The sequence below is a fragment of the Oryx dammah genome, unplaced genomic scaffold, assembly GCF_014754425.2.
Source record: "Oryx dammah isolate SB20612 unplaced genomic scaffold, SCBI_Odam_1.1 HiC_scaffold_19, whole genome shotgun sequence".
Classification (NCBI taxonomy): Eukaryota; Metazoa; Chordata; class Mammalia; order Artiodactyla; family Bovidae; genus Oryx; species Oryx dammah.
Window position 1 is genome coordinate 20,440,950 of NW_024070203.1, and position 6,991 is coordinate 20,447,940.

Genomic DNA, 6,991 nt, shown 5'->3' on the forward strand with positions numbered 1-6,991 from the left:
AGTACAAATTTCTAGAATTCCCCCCAACAAGCATACCAACTGAACTAGTCAAGCAATAGCAAGCAATAACAATCCCTGATCAAAGGGGATGCGGGAGAAAAGCACCCTTTCTTAAGGATCTAAGGATTTGGGGAGCCTGGATAGTTGCCATATTTCTATTCAATTCACTCTGTCACCCCTGCAGAAACCAGGCCGATCACGGAGGACAACTCTCAGCTATCACAAGCTCACCAAGTGGAAGCCAGGATAGCAGCCCACATCCCAGCTGTTGTATTTAACAATAAAAACAGCCTCAGGGCTCAGTACACTGACACTGATTTGGCAAATATGTCTGTTGCATCCGGGAAGAAAAGACGATCCGAAACAGTTAGCATTCTCTTGAAATGGGCAACAGTACGCACTTTGACTCTCCTGTCCATTTTCATAATATTGTCAGAAAAGATCAGGAAGAGTCAGACAGCCCACAGAACTTCACTTCGACATATTATGTTGGCTGGTAGGGCCAGTGAGCAAGAGGTGGCTGGCACACCGGAGACCTCAGTGAAAGTGAAAGTGTCACTCAGTCGTGTCTGACTCTTTGTGACCTCATGGACTGCAGCCTGCCAGGCTCCTCCATCCGTGAAATTATCAGAGGGTGACAGAGAAACCCTGTGGAGATTCAGGCTCTGTCACACACAGAGACTGTTCAGGGATTCAGTGGTGGCTAGGGGCATGCCTAGACGTCATCTTCAAAGTAAAAGGGAAATTATTTTGTTTTCCATCTCCCTCCTCAAACAGGGATGCACCGCGTCTGATTGGCCTCTCCCGGTTCTCATTGGAACACTTGGCACATGCAGGATAATATTTAAACACATAGATGGAATAACATGACAAGCTGCCAGCTTTGAGTGGGCATCAGAGCTCAGAGGGCTCTGTGGTAGGTTCAGGCTGCAGTGCAAGAAACTGCCTGATGAACCAGGTGAGTCAACAAACCTGATGCTGCTGGAGGTATCAGTGACAGGAAGAGATGCCCTACGGAGTGTGTGACGTGCTCCAGGGGTGGGTCCCAGAAGGACATTGATGTTTAGCCCAAGGTCATGTCATTTATAGGAGAGCCCTATGTCTGTTGAAAATAAGTCTTGTATATTGCTGGTGTCTGGCTGGAACCACCCATCGTGAGCTGGGTCACAACCAGTAAGTCATCAGGCTGGAAAAAGTGAGCGGGCGTCTCTCATGAGACAGAAGTGGTGGACCACCTGAGACCCGGCGGGTGCAACATCAGTGGGCACTGCCAGCTGCACGAGCAAGTGGCTCACACACCTGTTGCACCAGGATGCCTCATGCCTGCACCAGTCTGAGGGATGCTGCAGGACCAGCTGAGTGCCAGGCACCATGGGGGCAAATAGCTTCTATTTCCCATTGACAGCAAGCCCATGAGAGCAGCATGCAATCTCCCCTGTTCCACAGAAGCTCATGCCCCCCAGAAGCCAATCACCTCTCCCCCAAGGTGAGTTTCCCAGGTAGAAGGTGAACCACACTCTGTCATTCTGCTTTTCCTATCTGAAGTCAACATCCCACAAGATGAGGGTGACCTGAAAAGGGAGAAGAAGTAAACCTTGAACCTGGAAGAGAAAAAGTCCAGCCCTAGGATGGCTGGGCTGGGCCCCCTAGGGTGATGCCCAAAAGCAGCCTGGGGCTGCTTTCTCATTCACCCCAGCAGAATTAATGCTTAGTTCTGCGGTGGTGACCAAACCTCTGTGGCCCCAAAGATGAAAATATTGAATCCCTGGCCCTTTTCAGTAAAAGAAAGTTTGCCATTTATTCCTGTAACCCATTTTTCTGGAAAGCTGTTGAATCTGCCAGAGTCTAGAGGGAAAATGAAGTAGAGTTGTTGAGATGGGAGAGAGATTCCCCTGAAAATGATTGAAATCATTTTTCCCCCCTAAGAGAACCTGCGACAGGTGATCATTCTTGTCCCCTTTAATTAAATTCCTTTCCCCAGTTCTTCTTATTTAACCCTGAGTGAGTAGCTCCATCTAACTGGGCAGATATTTGCAGACATCCCACTGAGCTAAACTTTCTGTTTCCTAGGAATTAGACAAAGATATTGTGGTGATTGAAAAAATAAAATAAAATAAAATACCTTGGGAAATTTAGCTCTAGAGAAAAGAGAAAGTTCAAGATCCAGGCGGCTATGGCTGAGAATTATAACCAGAAAAATCAAAGAATTCGTTTGATGACCCCTGAGGGCTTGAAAGTTCCTTGAAGGTGAGGACTCTTCAAGCCAACACTAAGAATTGGGCAGTGGGGTGCTTAGCACAGAGTTGGGTTGACTTGTGTTCCTGTAAAGATATCTGGACTTCCTGATCCCTCTGCCTGGGTACATGAAGATGACCTTACTCAAAAATAGGATCTTGCCAGATAAAATCATGCTGAGATGGGGTCATACTGGATTAGAGGGGACCCCAGTTTAACAGCTTGTGTCCTCATAAAATGAAAAGTATTGAACATAGACACACAGAGAGAAAAACTTGGTATTAAGAGACAGAAGGACACACAAGGAAGACAGTGTGTGAGGGTGGAGGTGTACATCCGTGGGATGCGTTGACAGGTCAAAGATTCTAGGGCTTACCAGCAACCAAGTGTCAAGGAAGAATTCTCGTCCGGAGCCTTCAGAGGGGCCACAGCCCTGCTCACACCTTGATTTTGGACTTCCAGCCTCCAGAACTGTGAGAGAATACATTTTTGTTATTATAAGCCACTTACTTTTGTGGTGTTTGGTTTCAGCAGCCCCAGGAAACTAATATAGTAGGTGATTAATAAATGGTTGCTCGTTCACAAAATCTGTGAGTCTCTTTCTGTTTTGTAAGTTCCTTTGTATCATTTCTTTTTATATTCTGAATTTATGTTTGCCAGAATTGGGGGAGGGGAGAACAGAGGAATGGGAGAGTTAAGGAGTCTGGGATGGACATGTACACGCTGCTATATTTAAAACAGATAACCAAAAGGACCTACTGTAGAGCACAGAGAACTCTGCTCAATGTCACGTGGAAGCCTAGATGGGAGGGAACTTTAGGGGAGAATGGACACATATATATGTGTGGCTGTGTCCCTTTGCTGTTCACCAGAAACTATCAAAACATTGTTAGCTGTCTATACCCGAACAAAATAAAAAGTTTGAAAAAATGAATAAAATGCCTTTAAAAGTCAGAAAACAAATGTTTGCTGAGTGACTAGATGAGTGAGTGGATGAATGAATGAGTGAATGAATAAAAACAAATCCCAAGGGGCCGAGAGGCAGGGCTGGGGGTGAATGGAGACCAAGCCGGCATCTGAAAAGGGGACAACTCTCCAGTGTTTGCCGAGCATGGTGCCAGGGCATCCTTTCTCAGCCACCCATGCATAACTGCAGAGGGAGCCCAGCCCCAGGGCAGAGGAGGGGGACAGCAGTGTCATTCCACGTGGCTTAGGAGCCAGACATCAGCTCTGCAGCATCAGGCTCTGAGGTTGCCCAGGGAGGAAGGTCCCTGAGCACCCAGGACAACTGCTCCTGTGAGCTGGGGCATGGCACTGACTGCTGATGGCCTTGACGCCAGGGCTGAGGACGAGCAGAAGGGGCTCAGGGACAGACAAGACAGGCTGGTCCACCCTCAAAAGGCATCCAAAGCAAGTTGCACACTTGGTGAATACCGGGAGGGTGGGTCTTAATTACTGAAGGACAATCTGATCCAGGGAAAGCACCAGGCACCTGAGGAGGAGGAAGGGGTCAGGGGATGGGTGAGGGCATGAAGTGAAAATCAGGGTTGGAGAAAAAGACTCCAAGACCCAAGTCTTGAATGAAATAGGATTGGTGTGAGCCCCAGTCATGGAGCAGAGAAGATGGGCCAGTTACTGTGGCCTGTAGGCCTTACTGCTCTGAACTCCTGTGCATTTTCCGAGAGAAATCACCTCCCTCAAGGCGGAGTGGAAGAAACCGAGGTCCAGAGAAATAAAGCAGTGTCTCAAGGTCACCTGCTTAGGAGATAATAGAGCTCCTATCTCTTGGAAGAAAATGCTAAGCTGCTTCGATCTAATTTCAGAGCCCAAGCCAGGCCCAACAGACCTGGTGAGTCCTTCAGTTGTTTAGTCACTAAGCCGTGTCCAACTCTTTGGGATCCCATGGACTGTAGCCCACCAAGCTCCAGAGGCTAACTAAGCTCCCGTCCCCCCAGCTTCTCCCCTAGCCCCTTGGGGATGTCTCTGCTGAGCAACAGGCTTTCCAGAGAGACCAGGGGACATTTCACTATCGCCTTCTAACGAGCCTTTTGGATATGGATATATTGTTCCTGATGTTGAAGCTGAAGCTCCAATACTTTGGCCACCTGATGCGAAGAGCTGACGCATTCGAAAAGACCCTGATGCTGGGAAAGATTGAAGGCAGGAGGAGAAGGGGACGACAGAGGATGAGATGGTTGGATGGCATCACCGACTCGATGGACATGGGTTTGGGTGAACTCCGGGAGTTGGTGATGGACAGGGAGGCCTGGCGTGCTGCAGTTCATGGGGTCACAAAGAGTCAGACACGGCTGAGTGACTGAACTGAGCTGATATTGTTCCTAGTCTCTACCTCCTCATCATGAGATTTTAATGCCAAAGTTGTACTCTTGCTGTTATTATACTGTATGAATATCTATGCTTTATCCACAAAAAAGGTAAGACTTTTTCCCCCAAGAAACAATTTTCCCCTGGCCCCCATTCCATGCTGAGATTTCACACATTAGATCTTGATCTCGTTTTCCCATATAGTGCAGGTTGTTCTGGGTGATCTTTTACATCAGAACAATCTTCTTCAATGAGATGGGGAAGTTCTCACTGACCAAGCTGAAACCTCCCAGGAACTAATTGGGTCATAGAATTAACCAGAAGCCAATGTGATGAAAGCAAAAGAGGAGAGTGAAAAATTCCAGAAGCCACTGTTTACTCCTTTCTTGAGGAAAGTGGAAGAGGAGAGTAAAATATTTGGCTTAAAACTCAACATTCAAAAAACTAATATCATGGCATCTAGTCCCATCACTTCATGGTATAGATGGGGAAACAATGGAAGTAGTGAGAGACTTTATTTTTGGGGGCTCCAAAATCACTGCAGATGGTGACTGCAGCCATGAAATTAAAAGACACTTGCTCCTTGGAAGAAAAGGTATGGCAAACCTAGACAGCATATTAAAAAGCAGAGACATTACTTTGCCAACAAAGGTCTGTCTAGTCAAATCTATGGTTTTTCCAGTAGTCATGTATGGATGTGAGAGTTGGACTATAAAGAAAGATGAGCACCAAAGAATCGATGCTTTTGAACTGTGGTGTTGGAGAAGACTTTTGAGAGTCCCTTGGACTGCAAGGAGACCCAACCAGTCCATCCTAAAGGAAATCAGTCCTGAATATTCATTGGAAAGACTGATGTTGAAGCTGAAGCTCCAATACTTTGGTCACATGATGCAAAGAACTGACTCATTTGAAAAGACCCTAATGCTGGGAAAGATGACAGAGGATGAGATGGTTGGATGGTATCACCAACTTAATGGACATGAGTTTGAGTAAGGTCTGGGAGTTGGTGATGGACAGGGAAGCCTGGCGTGCTGCAGTGCATGGGGTCACAAAGAGTTGGACATGACTGAGGGACTGAGCTGAATTGAACTGTTCCTCCACAGCAACTGATTCTCCAGTTCCCTGGGGACACCAACTAAGTGTTCTATAAGTTAACTCAACTCTGACACTCACTGCTTAGAGTGAGTGCAGACCCTGCAGGTGAAGGGTTTATTCCCACAAGACTCTCACCCCGTCCAGATGCCAATCACAGGTTTTCCATCATTTCTACAAATCAGGCATTCCACAGCTCCCCCAGATTTGATCATTTGCTATAACAGCTTACAAAATGTAGGGAAACTCTTATGGAAGGATTTATTATAAGGGGGATATTAAAGGATATGGGCTTCCCCAGTGGCTCAGCAGTAGAGAATTCGCCTGCAATGCAGGAGACATGGGTTCAATCCCTGGGTCTGGAAGATCCCCTGGAGGAGGACATGGCAACCCACTCAAGTACTCATGCCTAGAGAATCCCAAAGGCCCAGGAACCTGACAGGCTGCAGTCCAGTGGGTCACAGAGAGTGCAGCATGACTGAAGCTGCTGAACACAGCACGCACGTTAAAGGATTCAGATGATCGGCCAGATGCAGAGGCACCCACTGTGACGTCTGGAAGAGCCTTGAGGACGGGAGCTTCTGTGCTCGTGGGGCTGAGAAACATGTCTCCCAGCACATAGATGTGTTCACTGGCCCACATGCTCTCTGTGTCCCATAGTTTAGGGATGTTTACAGAGGCTTCATCACATAGGAGTATCAATTATTAACTCAGTCTCCAGTCCCTCCCTTCTTCCCAGAGGATGGGGGAAGGGGTTGAAAGTTCCAAGCTAATACTCACGGCTTGGTCTTTCTGTGATCAGCCTCCATGCTGAAGTTGTCCGGGAACCTACCCAGAGACACTGCGTTAGAACAAAACCCCAGGAAATCCCTGGGATTCAGAGCTTTGTATCAGGCACCAGAGACAGACGGAAACCAAATACATGTTTCTTAAATGTCCCAAATGCCCTCCCTTTGAGAGTCATAGAAATGGTTTCTGCTTACCCAGCTTATCGATCCTGATTAATTCAAAGAATCCCAGGCTTCTACCCCTGTACCAACCCCTCCTTCTGTCTCTCTCTCTCTCTCTGTCCCTCTCTCCTTCATGTGTGTGCATGTACACATACTTTTTCTGAAAACTGAGTTAAGCAACCTGGTCTTACATTTTTGCCAGCCACAGAACCGTGACTAATTCAGTTCATGAACTGTGTCCTGTAAACGATGAAGCAATTTGCAAATATGCATTGAGCATGGGAGGTACTCAACGAAAGTTTGAAGTGTGCTGAGCTGTGCTTGTTAGCCCCTGGCTGGCATATCCATATTCAAGTGGCTGGCAGGACTGAAGAATTCATGTGTATTTT

General features: G+C 47.1%; 1 long non-coding RNA gene across 1 annotated transcript; it reads right to left on the reverse strand.

Moving 5' to 3' along the window:
* Window positions 1–1,263: 1,263 nt before the first annotated feature.
* LOC120879054 lies at window positions 1,264–6,521 on the reverse strand. Its single transcript, XR_005724697.1, has 3 exons — window positions 6,433–6,521; window positions 2,612–2,706; window positions 1,264–1,571 (listed from the first exon to the last, which is right to left on the reverse strand). It is a non-coding gene; the product is annotated as an uncharacterized LOC120879054 (long non-coding RNA).
* Window positions 6,522–6,991: the final 470 nt, after the last annotated feature.